Source organism: Babylonia areolata, chromosome 30 (assembly GCF_041734735.1).
Source record: "Babylonia areolata isolate BAREFJ2019XMU chromosome 30, ASM4173473v1, whole genome shotgun sequence".
Lineage (NCBI taxonomy): Eukaryota > Metazoa > Mollusca > Gastropoda > Neogastropoda > Buccinidae > Babylonia > Babylonia areolata.
Genome location: NC_134905.1, coordinates 4,642,334 through 4,655,033, shown reverse-complemented (window position 1 = coordinate 4,655,033; position 12,700 = coordinate 4,642,334). Strand labels below are relative to the sequence as shown.

General features: G+C 40.5%; 1 protein-coding gene across 1 annotated transcript in view; it reads left to right on the top strand.

The window, feature by feature from the left end:
* LOC143275328 (putative ATP-dependent RNA helicase Pl10) overlaps positions 1 to 1,701 on the top strand; it is a 31,072-nt gene extending 29,371 nt beyond the window's left edge. The window contains exon 17 of the mRNA XM_076579352.1: positions 61 to 1,701. The gene's annotated coding sequence lies outside the window, so the exon portion shown is untranslated. The remainder of the gene's footprint in view (positions 1 to 60) is intronic.
* Positions 1,702 to 12,700: the final 10,999 nt, after the last annotated feature.

Sequence of the window (12,700 nt, the reverse complement as noted above, 5' to 3'; positions counted from 1 at the left end):
AGGACTGTGTATGGCGGTTTTTAATCTTGTGTGTGTGTGCGTGTGTGTGTGTGTGTGCAGGTTGATGGTGGTGACTCCATGCAACTCCTGCCATCGTGGCCGCCAGGTTTGTGGAGTAGCCATCCACCGTCCCCTCCCAATGAAAAGAATCCCAAGTTCTCTTCTATGTTTGATTATTGTGGATTTCTTTTCATTGTTTGAAAACAAACAAGCAAAAAAAAAAGTACGGCTTTCTCCTTTTTATATCCTTGATGTTTTTTTTGTTTTTTTTTCTCCAATGAATCGATGTCATCTGTTTTGGAGGGTTCGAACCAGTTACGCAATTTGAAGCTTTGTTCAAACTCGGCGGGAAGATGGGCGTGCCCTCTGCCAAGAACTACTCTGAGGGTGCGGGCCAAGACCTATGGGAGGATGGGGGGAGGGGGTGCGTACTCTGTTCACACCCCCACCCCCACCCCTCACTATTTCCTCCCCCCCCCACCTAAGAGCCAAGGTGAGAGGGGGGGAGGAGGCAGTGTAATTACCAAGTCGCTCGTCTTCAACTTGATGAACTGTTTATTATATTAATCGCATTATTATGGAAAGTCAAAAATAACATGGAGACGTTTTTGAAGTGTATAAAAGAAGGGAAAAAAAAAGAAGAAAAAAAAAGTTATGTTTTGAGCGCTAGTCATGGCCTGTCATGAAGAAACTGTTCCGTTTTCTGTGACAACCAGTTGCTGCATAGTGAAGCAATTTGTGGCTTGTGTGTGGCAGTTTCTTGCGACGTCACATGTCATGGGGCCCTCGGAACTTGGCATTCCTGTTGGAGTCGAGCTGCGCTTTGTGTGGCATGTGTGTGTTAAAGCGACATTATTGCACAGTGTTTTTGAAGTGATTGATGCCAGGAAGGAAGAAGCACTATCAGGAGACAGCTGTATGTTCGACAAAAACAACAACAACACAAGCCAACCCAACCAAGTGCACTTAAAAAGCTTCATCGGTCCCTCCACTGTGGCAGAGAGAAGGGTTTCCACGCAACCCCATGGTTCATGTCCGCACAGCCAGGTCCGAACCCTGGAACAGCTGTGATGCCAGCAGTCTTTATACAAACGGCTTACATGACAGGAGAATGTGCTGCTCTTTGTGGACAGCACCAGAGTTCAGCTCACCTTGTTGTGTGGTTGATGTTTTAGAATGTGCAGAGGATGTGTTCAGTCCCAGTCTGCTTGTGTTTTTGCCCAGACTCCACTGATGAAACTTTGAGTTTCAGCCAGCAAGAGAGAGAGAGAGAGAGGGGGATGTGAGCCAGATTATTGCAAGGAAGAGAGAGAGGAGGGTGATGAATGAACCCACTTCTGTATTTGGCAGCTTCCTTGGTCGGTTTTTAAACGGACCGTTTTCACTTTGTAGTTGTGAGAAGAAAACAAATTAATAGTAGCATAAAGAGAATAAGGACAAAAGTTTCGGCGTGCATCATTTGATTTCCGTCTCCCTCCCTCTTGCTGTTTGTGAGACCAGTTTTGAGTGTGAACTGAACTTGGAGGCGGTCACAAGCAGTGTAGTATTAAATTGGGTTTTGTCGGTAATGTTATCAGATGGTCAGTTTACAGTGGAACATAAATCTGACCTCTATCAAGTTTGTGAAGCCAACTGGAATTTGTTAACTTCTCTTGACCCCTTTTGCTAGTTTATGCAACAGAGGAGGCAGAGAAAATCTGAATTTGGTAGATTGATGTTTTCTTCTGTTTTTTTTGTGTTTGTTTTGTTTAAGTAAACAACTCTCAAGGTTGTGACAGATACCAACAAAATTTGTAAACTTAAGCTATCTTGACTGAAAAAGTTCCTTGTCAAGGATGGTTTCACAGACTTATACTGGTTTTTGTCTTGCTGGAGAGAAAAAAACATATGATTATGAACGAGGACTTCGTTATTGTTCTCCTCTGCACAAAAAAAAGGTGGTGTACTCAACAGATGGATGTACTTATAGCAGGTCAAAACTGTGTGTATTGCCCTTTTTTATATAATAAATATCAAAATATAACCTTTGTATACCACTTGACTAGTTAGGGAAAAAAAACCTTCCAGGTTTTAATTGAAAGCAGTTTTAATTAATTAATGTTGTATAATCATTTCTTCCATCCATATTTGGACATTGACGTCTTCACAACTGACTCTCATATGTTCAAAAGAGTCTTGATTGTATATTCATGCGTGCAATGTTCGCCCCCGGTTTTTTCCATCGTACCTTTATCTCATTATTTCAGTTATTACATTTTATCCAAAGCAGCATTCGTTCAGAATCTCGCCAAGTTTTTCTTTTCTCGCTCACAGAATCTTTTCCGCGATTGAATATGCATCAATGAAAATCGAAGAGCATGGGAGAGAGAATTTCGGTGTTCTGTTTCCCCCCCCCCCCCCCCTTGCGGATAAGTTTCGGTATATATCTAGTTAACGAACAGATGGTATTGTATTGTCGGAATGCTGCGTTGTATTGGTTAAAAAACAAACAAACAAGATTTCGCCCAATCAAAGATTCGTCCTTCATTTTCCCCCTTCGATTCGATTGTTACCATAGATACCAAATGTCGGTGGTGTGTGTCCTTGGAAAGAAAGGAAGAAAAAAAAATGTGTTACTGACTTTGTCAAGGTGGAAGAATTCTTATCACTGTGGAGCGCACATACTTGTTTTGTCTGTTTTTGATGGAAAAAAAGATATCTGTGATAACTCATTTTATCACAATCCTGTGCATTGCAGTGTTAAACAGTGCAGTGTACAGGTAGAGGAGGGGTGAGGGAGGTAACCATTGGCCATGGAAGTGATGCAAAGGAGACCCCCTTTTTTTTTTTTTTGCCCCACGTGGTGTAACGTTTTTCACACTTGGGAGATAATGTATGTTCATCATCAACAGAATGAGGGTAAACCATCTTTTTCTCGCCCCAACTCCCCAAGGTTTGGGTGTTCTCTGTTTTTTATTTTTATTTATCATTGAAACTTGTATGTGTGCTGATCCAAGTGAACCTTGGCAGGTGAGATCATTGGAAAAAAGAAATGAGAAAAAAAAAAGACACACTTTGTTGCACACAAAATTCCGATTGCATATGTGTGTGTCTGAGATGAGAGAGAAGATTGAGATGCGATGTGTTTTCTTCAGATCTGCGTGATGGGTGCTAAAGAAAGTAATGAATCAGAAACACATTGACACGCGTGATGAGAAATTGACCCATGTTGCTGCCTCGTGTGAGGTTTGTTTTTTTCTTGCCGCCGGGTTTGTTGAATCAAAGAGGCACGTTTTTTTCTCCGCGAGAATCCTATTTAATCGCGTGGTTTGTGCAAAGAGATGTTTTGTGCGAAGCGATGTTTTTGCACAACCGTCGTGCTCACCAAAGTTGCATTTATTGCTTGATGATCTCGTCAAAACCACAAAGTCATGGAACCAAAATGAAATCGTCGGTCTTTTCCCACCGCTTTTTTTTTTTTTTTTCTCCCCATCCCCTTCCAACCTCCGCCCCACATCGTTTTATTTATTTACATTTTTTTGGGGAAATATAATATTATTTTTTTACGGTCCCCCCTGTGAACGTAATTCCATGTTGTGCGCGATGACTGAATACATAATCATGATGGAGTCGGACGCCGGCCCTCTGAAGGGCTTGAGAGACTGAGTGAGTTGTGAGTACGTGTCCAAAGTGGATGGTGTAGCACAGGTATATACCGCTGCCTTGGGCAGTTAGTCCCCAAGTCCTTTTTTCATTACGCAGTAGTCAGGTGCGTGTGTGCTGCTTGCACAGAGCACACCACTGCCGCTGCAATCCACGACTTAGTGCGGACTATGCAATCCGTACTGTCTGTGTGCGGACTGTACAATCCACACTTTTCTTTTTTGGCGGACTATACAATCCATGTATTTTTTTTTTTTCTGTTTTCAGTTTAGCGGGCATGCAGTGTTGAAATCAGCATGCTTATTATATTTATCAGGGTTACAGGAGTTAACCTTAGACACTGGATTTTTCTTCTTTTTTTATTTGATAATATAAATCTTCCGCCTGTGCATGTTGTGTTTGGCATGCGGATGGTTTGGAAGAGTCAAGTTGAATGCCATGGTTACAAGGCTGTGGATCTTGAGGATGTCAAAATCCTTCTTTTTTTTTTTTTTTTCCTCCTTTCTTGATGATATATCATCTGACAACTAAGTTGTGTCAGTGTGTTGACGAGTGTTGAACAATGCTCATTGGTGACTGGAGGTATTTGCCGCATTTCAGGCCTCCAAGGTTCAAATCCCTGTTTGTTTGTTTTTTTTGTTTTTTTTTAATCATTATTATAATTGATGTCTAGTTGTGTTTCCTGTTTGTTTTTTTTTCTTTTTTTTTTCTCTTTTGTTTTTTTTTTGTTTTTTTACCTCCTTCTTCCTCTCTTTCATTGTGTGTTGTTGCTGTTTGATCAGGTTGAGGCATTTGTCATCAGCTTATTGATGTGTTAGTTTTGTGGGTTTTTTTTGTTTTTCTCGTGTGTGTGTGTGGACTTGTGGGTGCCGTCCTACTTCTATATTGCAGTGGCTGCTGCTATTATATCTCTGACAGCCACATCTCTTGGAAATTATCAATCAGTAACGCTCATGGGATTTCGTTTGTTTGCTCTTCTCCTCCCTTACAAACAAGAGGTTGGGAGGTTTTTTTATTTCTGGTTGAATTGTCACAGTAAGGTGCAGTGTGAGGAGTCTTTTTTTTTTTTTTTTTTTTTTTAAGCAGACCAGAAGTTTGTCAGATTTGTACGTTTGTATTGCTAGACACAGTGTCTTGATTTAATTCATGGTTGTAGTTTTTCTGTAACAAAAATATTATCTTCAGAGTATTATCACCGCAATATTTCATTCATGTGGAGGAAGATGTTTATTAAATGTCTTCTCTCTGTTTTGTAATGAGCCAGAATGACGTTCAGGCTGTATTGAATGGATTTTTTTTTATTTAAAGAGAGAAAATGTGTGATTGCAGGTATGTTGTCTGTGTGATGTAAACTTTTGACAGCCATCTTGTGTGTGTGTGTGAGGTATAGAATCTGACAGTGGTCATTTTATGTTGTGTGTGTGAGAGAAATTGTCCGTAGAAATCTACTGAAAAGATGCTATCACAATGCACACACATTTTTGAGGTGTGAGGTTTGTGACATTTGTTTCGCTGGATCAGCTAAGTGTTTCTTTTTTTGTTTTGTTTTCTTTTTTAGTTGAAAAATGCATAGTTTATGTATGTCACTTACCTTCGCTGTGACGATGATAAATTGTAGCCATTGGTGAATGTTGAAGCCAGTGAGAGCTTCACAGCATTTCTGTGCAGAAGGAGAGGCCTTTGTTATTTCATATGCAGAGCATAGTGAACTTAATTGACAATGACTTTGAGCCATAGTTCATAAGTTTTTCTGGCTCGCACACTCTGTTGAAATAATCCTGGGTTGCCCTTATGCAGGGTACAACTCCAATCAACTTGTCTCGTACAATCTTTCAGTTAAATTTTTTTTCAAAAAATATATACAATGATTAGTCGTTTTCATTGTCTTGTCAGGCCATAAATCATGGGCCCCTACCCCACCCCCCAAAAAGTTTTTTTTTTTTTTTTTTTTTTTTTTTTTAAACGGTACTGATGTACTGTGTGTTCAGGTCTTTGTGAACGGCCTACCTCCTCTCTGTCCTGCTCTGGAATCCCCACCCCCCTAACAGAATGGCCCCCCTAGACAGAATGGGGAGCGCTGTGCTGTGGTAGGCACAGTACAGCACAGTACAGTTCAGTTCAGAATGGAACAGGGGTAGTGCCCTCTCTGTCTGGAACTGTGCCGGATGCTGTGGTGGTGTGTTCATGTGGAGGACACTAGCCGTGGTGCTGACTGTCATTGATGGCGAGGGCGTCCTCAAATAGAGGATGATGACAGCATGGCAGTGATTCTGGTTGGCTGGGCAGTAACTGTACAAGCAACAAAAAAAATAAGGCAGCATGTCAGTGTGCTGTCAGCTCATTTCTTCATCCTCTTATCCCTTTTATGCAAATCTGAAATGTTCACTGCTTTCCGATTTTTTGCCTGGTAACCGACAGAACGTGCAAGTAAAGTCAGTCGTTGCATGGACCACGTTTTGTTATTTGGAAGTATCGGAAGCGGTGACGATAGTGGATGATATTCAGCCGGAATACAGCAGTCAGTCTGTTTCTGTCCCTGGCAGTTGGCAGTTTCAAAATGCACAGATTGACTGGAATTGTGAGGGACAACATTTTTGCCACTCTGAAGAAATTGGTGAGGCGGTTTTTATTCCAGGCTGATTTGACTGCAGAGAGAGTTGATGGAAAGGTTTGTCAGTGGAAACAAACTGGCACATGAATTGTATTCTCTGTTAAAGCAGTCTGTGTATGGCATGTTAAAAAAAAAAAAGAGAGAGATGATAAATTTGGTATGTTTGCTCTCATTTACTGCCAACTTTTTCCATTTACCGTTTTTTTTTTTCTTTTTCCTCTTTTGTCTTCCTGTTTATCTTCAGTATTTTACTGGAGAGAAAAAGTAGATTTGAATTTCCCTGTTCCTTTTTTCTTTTTCTTTTTTAATGATTTTTTTTTTTTTTTTTTTTTTTTTTTTTTTGGCCAAAGATTGAGCATTCTTGACTGCAGAGATGCTTTATTTTATTTTTGGAGGGGTATTGGACAGTGTTCTGCTTCCAGTTCCCTTTGTTTCTGTCAATTCCTTTTCATTATATTCTTGATAAGTGCAGAGTGGCAAGTTTTTTTCTCTCTCTAGAACTGATGAATGCTCTTGACAAAAAGATCTGCATTTTGTTTGATTAAAAAAAAAAAATCTGTGTATGCATCCATTGTTCTGAGAAGCTTGTGATAACTTGCCTTTTTTCCCCGTTATATTTGTTTTTGTGAGAGATCAACTCGGCCATTTTCCTCTACTGAGTCGAAGTGAATGTATGTCAGCTTTTTCCCTTTTTTCTTATTTTATATTTTTGATTTTTTTTTTTAGTGGTATACAAATTTGGAGACTGTGTGATACATATACAATCACAGTTGCCATGAAACTAACTTTTCAGTATGACATATTATTGACCTCCAAAAAAGTACCCTGGGGAGAGATTGATGTGGTGGGTTTTGTCTTCTAGCGTGTGTGAAAAAGAGTTGACTTCAATTTTTGTGGAAGGGTATGAGCACCATTCCCAATCCAGCTTCCTTCCACATTAGCTTTTTTTTTTGTTTTTTGTTTTATTTTTTGGTCTTTATCCCAAAAAAAAGAAAAAGAAAGAAAGAAAAAAGGCAGCTGCTTCTATCTATCCATGTAGTTGTATAGAAAGTGATGGGTCCTATTCATATTACATGTAGTCTGTGTTACATACACAGCCCATGTGCAGAAAACAAGTATTGGGTGTACATCTGTGGAAAACCAGTTGAATTGCTGTATCCGAATTTGGGAGTGGGAATATCTTGTGTTTGTTCTGGAATGTGGGTCTTGATGCTGTCTGTTGTCGGTGCTTGAAAAAGGCACACAGACCAGAGGCAGTGTAATCCGCAGTGCTGGGGCATTTTGTGTCATACATTTCCACAGTTCTGGGGTCTCTGTGACAGGATGGATCCATAGTAGCAACAGCAGACATTGTTTTGTCCATTTTTGTGTTGGTGTGTGTGATTTGTGCGTGTGTGTGTGTGTGTCGGGGGATTCTAAGGTTTAGGGATGTTGTGAGCATTTATTTTTTGTCAGTTGTCTTGGTCTACAGTGTGAAGTATGGTAGATAATTTGACTGCAGTGTGAAGTGAGGATAGATCAATTTTAAGTAGGGCTGGTGAGGGGTACGGTTTTGCACTTTCATTGACAAAGTTTGAATGCTTTGTTATTTATAATCATATTTGTTCATCCAAGTCTTGTTTCAGAAGATCTTTTCACCACAGTGTTGATGACCTCTACGCCCCCACCCCACCTCCTTCCCCCCTGGTAATACATACACCTGACACCCAGTCCCACAACTCTCTGTGTTGATTATATTGATAATGAATGGCGTTTGCATAGCACACTTTTCAAAGTAAATTTAGACTTGATGCGTTGGGTCAACCATTTACACAAAGCCTCTCCTGAAAATGACTATCTGCTTTGTTTTGTTGTTTGTTTTTGATGTCTTGTCAAGGGTCTTTAGGCATTGAAAAGGGTAACGTTGAGAGTGATAACAAAATAATTGGATTAGTATAATACTTAGATTAGTGCATCTTTCCACACTGGGCAGTGTGTGCATTTTATTGTCCCCTATTGCACAAGGCTTTCCCCCCACCACCCCACCACCCCTTTCCTTCCAATCTGCCCCCTTCCCTCTTCCTTCCAACTTCCCACACAAACCCAGTTGAGAGTATAGGGGTTTTTTGTGTGGGTTTTTTTTGTTGTTGTTGTCAGACATTTGCTTTCTTCCCGAAATGACTAGTCAAGTGGTGAAGTCTTGAAAGTTGAATGATTGAACGTTGAAAGTTTGTATTGTTTTAATGTTTCTGCAGTTGAGGTGTGTTGCAGGTGCCTTCCTACAGTTCAGATATGGGAGGGAGGGTGGGTTTGTGTGTGTGTGTGTGAGAGAGAGAGAGAGAGACTGTGCTGTCATGTGTGCTTTTTTGTGTTTTTTGTCTGTCTTTTCAGTTACTATTAGATCTTATTCAGAGTGTAATTTTTTAAGCTGACTGCCCCCCCCCCCTTTTTTTTTTCTTTTGTACGTCTAGAATGGGAGAAGGGGGAGGAGGATTAGATGTGGTGATGTGCAAATGGTGCATAGAAAACCTGCATGAAAATGTTGTGGGAGAGGTGCTGGAGAGGCATGCGGTTGGTTGTCTTGCGCTGTGAGAAGAAAAAGAATGAAACCTTTGGGAGTGTTACGTATGATTAATTTACTTAGTTTCCAATGATAGATGTGGTTGGTTTCTCTTGGAAAGAGAAAAATTCCATGGTAATCTTTTTGTTGTTGTTGATGTACATGACTGCAAGGTTGAAAATTGCTCTCTGGCAGTGGCTTAGTAGGGTGTGCTAATAATTGAATTGTGTAGAAAATGATAAACATATAATCAGTATTCGTATGAGAATCTTTTGTTTGTTTTATTTTATTTTTTAAAAATTTTTATCTCCTAGAAGCAGTTCAGGAAGGGTTTGCTTGTTCACAAGAAACAGTGGAGTATGGTACAAGTCTTATTTTTTTTCTTTCTTTTTTCGTTTTTTTTTTTTTTTTTGTATCATCATCACAGCTATGGTGTTAGATGGAATTGAACAATCATACTTTTTGGTTTTTATACGTATTATTCTTCAATTTGCCACTGCCAGATTTAGGGCAATAAGTTTCAGAACCAGTTTTGGTAAGTATTTTGTTTGTTTTTTTTTTGCATTTGTGTGGTGGAGATTTTTTTTATTTAGGGGGTATGGTGACATTGTGAAATGTGTGATTGTGATAAGTGATGTAAAAACGTGTGGTATGGGGTAGGGTGATCTATATCAGTTACATGTGTAATGTATCAGTTATGTTTCCGTGCAGATGTTTGGGAACAGTACAGCAGGGATGCATGCTGTCTGTTTCTTCTGCAAGAGTCTGGAGGCTCGTTTTTGGGGTGGGGGGGTTGGGGGGGGGGGGACATTTCTTGCAGCGGAAGATGATGACTAAAACTTTTTTTTTTTTTTTTTTTTTTTTTTAGATACATGCAGATGATGCATGCATGAGTTGATTAGTGAAAGGCTGACACAGCCTTTAAAATAATACAAGATGCCATGAGCGATTATTATTATTATTATATTTTTTTGTTGTTAGCGTGGATAAATATTTAAAAGGAATAATACAACCTTGGACCTGTGAATGGATTTGGCTCTGTGAAAAAGTAGGTCTTTGGAAGTGGTTTGTACAGGTTTAAGGTTCTGAAATGTGACTTTGAATGTTTATATCCATTGGGACGGCATGCACAGTGAAGTTGTAACTGTCTTTTGTCCTTTTTCTTTTCTTTTCTTTTTTTTTTTTTCTCCTCCTTCTTCTTGCTTGCTCTGAGTTGCAAGATGTGGTCTTGGGCAGTTCTTGGCTGGAAAAAAAATGTGGATCGTTAAAAAAAATTAAAACAAGGTTTTTTTTTTTTTGTTTTTTTCCCATGAACTGAATTTGGAAGGTTCCTTTATGAAAGCTGGGAGGGAAACTTCAGGTAGCATTTGTTTTGAAATACAGCAATAATCGGGTTTATATTTGTATATGGTTTTGTTGGGTTTTTTTTTAGCGTGTGTGTGTGTGTGTTTTTTTTTTCATAGAAGAGGTCAGTAACTGTGCAGTATTCAGAGAATTGGGAAATACTGGGCATTTTCCCCCCCTTCGAATGCTAACAGTTGAAAATGTTTGGTTTATTTTTAAATGGTAAAAACTAACCAGAGTAGGATATAATGTAATATACACTTGAGCTAAACAAAACAAAAGGGAGCTTTCATTCAAGTGCACATTGCTTTTATCGCAAGAGTTGATTGCGAATCTCCCATTAAGCGGTGTGCTTCAGTGGATCTGTGTGGTGAAGTGCAAGTTTGTTTTTGGGTCACAGGTTTTACCAGAGGTGGGGATTTTTTTTTGTTTTTTGTTTTGTTTTGAGAGGGGTGGGGTGGGGAGGGTTTCAGAGTTACGGCTCTAGGTATGGGAGAGTTGAGAAAACCAATATCTCGTCTTTCCATCAATGTTAATGGCATCCGTCGCATAAATTTGTTTATCTTTGAATATTCCGGTGTGTGGAAAGGAAGGAAAGACGATTTATTTATATTTGTATTGGATGCCTTGAACACATAACAGTTCTTTTAAAAAAAAAAAAAAAAAAAAAATTTTTTTTTTAATCCTCAATCTGCTACAACGAGAGAAAAAGGATGCAGATCACTTGGTGGGCGCATTGCTGTTTTTTTTGGTATTTTTTTTGTGAACACTTAAAAAAAAAAAAAGGTGGTACAGATGCAGCATTACTGTTTTGTCTGTATATACAACTTGTACACAAGGACTGGGAGTCTCCAGACTGATCACCGAAATATCCCCCAAACAACATCCCACATCTTGGGACCAGTATGGATGCCTGTCCGACTGACCCACCCCTGCCCCACAAACCTCACACACACACACACACACACACACACACACACACACACACAACGCTGACACTTATTGTGGAAGAGCTGAACATTGGTGTGTTGACCCGAGAAATGATTTGGGTGTGTGGGAGGAGGGTGATTGTGGAACATAACATTTTGCACTTCACAAATAGCAGCCACCAACCCCCTTGGAGGTTTCGGGGAGTTGGGGAGGTTAGGTGGGGTGGGGGTGATATCTGTGTACATATTTGTTGGGGGGGGAAAAAGGTTAAGCGTTGTAAGGTGGTTAGGGCAGAAATTTTTTACTGGGACGGGGCTTGGGGTGGGGGTCTCTTGTGGGCTACACCCGAGAGGTGTGGCCATCACCACAGCGGTTGTGAAGGAAACGTTTTTTTTGTCAGTGACAAGTGGAAATGGGGAGGAAGGTGGTGTGGGTCAGAGACGTTTCCATTCACCTGCTGCACGTCCTCCTTTGATGGTAATGTTTTTTTGTGTGTCGTGTGGGTGGTGCCTTTGGACGGACATTCCATCTGCTCGTTGCATCCTTCTGGTTGCAGCTTGGAATGGCACTGCTGGATGGGTTCCAGTCACAGACATTCTGTGTCGTAGCTGTAGCGTTATGGGTGTGTCCATGAAGAGAATCTATAGCAGCTGTAGTGTTATGGGTGTGTCCATGAAGAGAATCTATAGCAGCTGTAGCATTATGGGTGTGTCCATGAAGAGAATCTATAGCAGCTGTAGCGTTATGGGTGTGTCCATGAAGAGAATCTATTGCAGCTGTAGCGTTATGGGTGTGTCCATGAAGAGAATCTGTCGCAGCTGTAGCGTTATGGGTGTGTCCATGAGGAGAATCAATAGCAGCTGTAGCTATGTGGGTGTGCCAGTCTGTTACTGCTGTGGCGTTGTGGGTATGCCCATGAAGAGGATCTGTATTGCAGCTGTAGCGATATGGGTGTGCCCATGAAGAAAATCTGTCATCGCTGTAGCTATATGAGTGTGCCAATCTGTTACTGCTGTAGCTATCTGGGTGTGCCCATGAAGAAATCTGTAGCAGCTGTAGCTATGTTGGTGTGCCCATGAAGAGAATATCACAGCTGCAGCCACGTGGGTGCGCCCTCAAAAGGTATCTGTATGGCAGCTGCAGCTATGTTGGTGTGCCCAAGAGGAAAATCTGTATTGCAGCTATATAATTATAGTAAACAGTATAAAGCTGTAGCACCAGGCCTGATTCCGGGCCATTCCTTAAACGAGTTAAAGGGTTAGGCAGGCTGGGGAGTCTGCCTTATGTAGCAACATTTTTCGTTGGTTTAATTTGGGAAGAAATCTGTGTTGAAATAACACACAGACAAGTTGATATTGTGAACATGCTCCCTGCCGAGTTGGTGACAATCATTACCTGTGTTGACCTGGCAGGTGGCTAGTATGAGTCGGTGACTACCTGTGTTCACCTCACAGGTAACTAGTTGGGTGAAGTTGTCAGGATGGAGCTTTTGCAGCCAACATCCTGGGCTGACACCACAAATCAGAGGACCATCTATTTTTGTATCGTACACGTAGATCTTGTTTGATAGGTGAAAAGTTGTACGTCTGATTATATATATTCAGAGCAGTTATTATGGCTGGATTGAGAAGTGT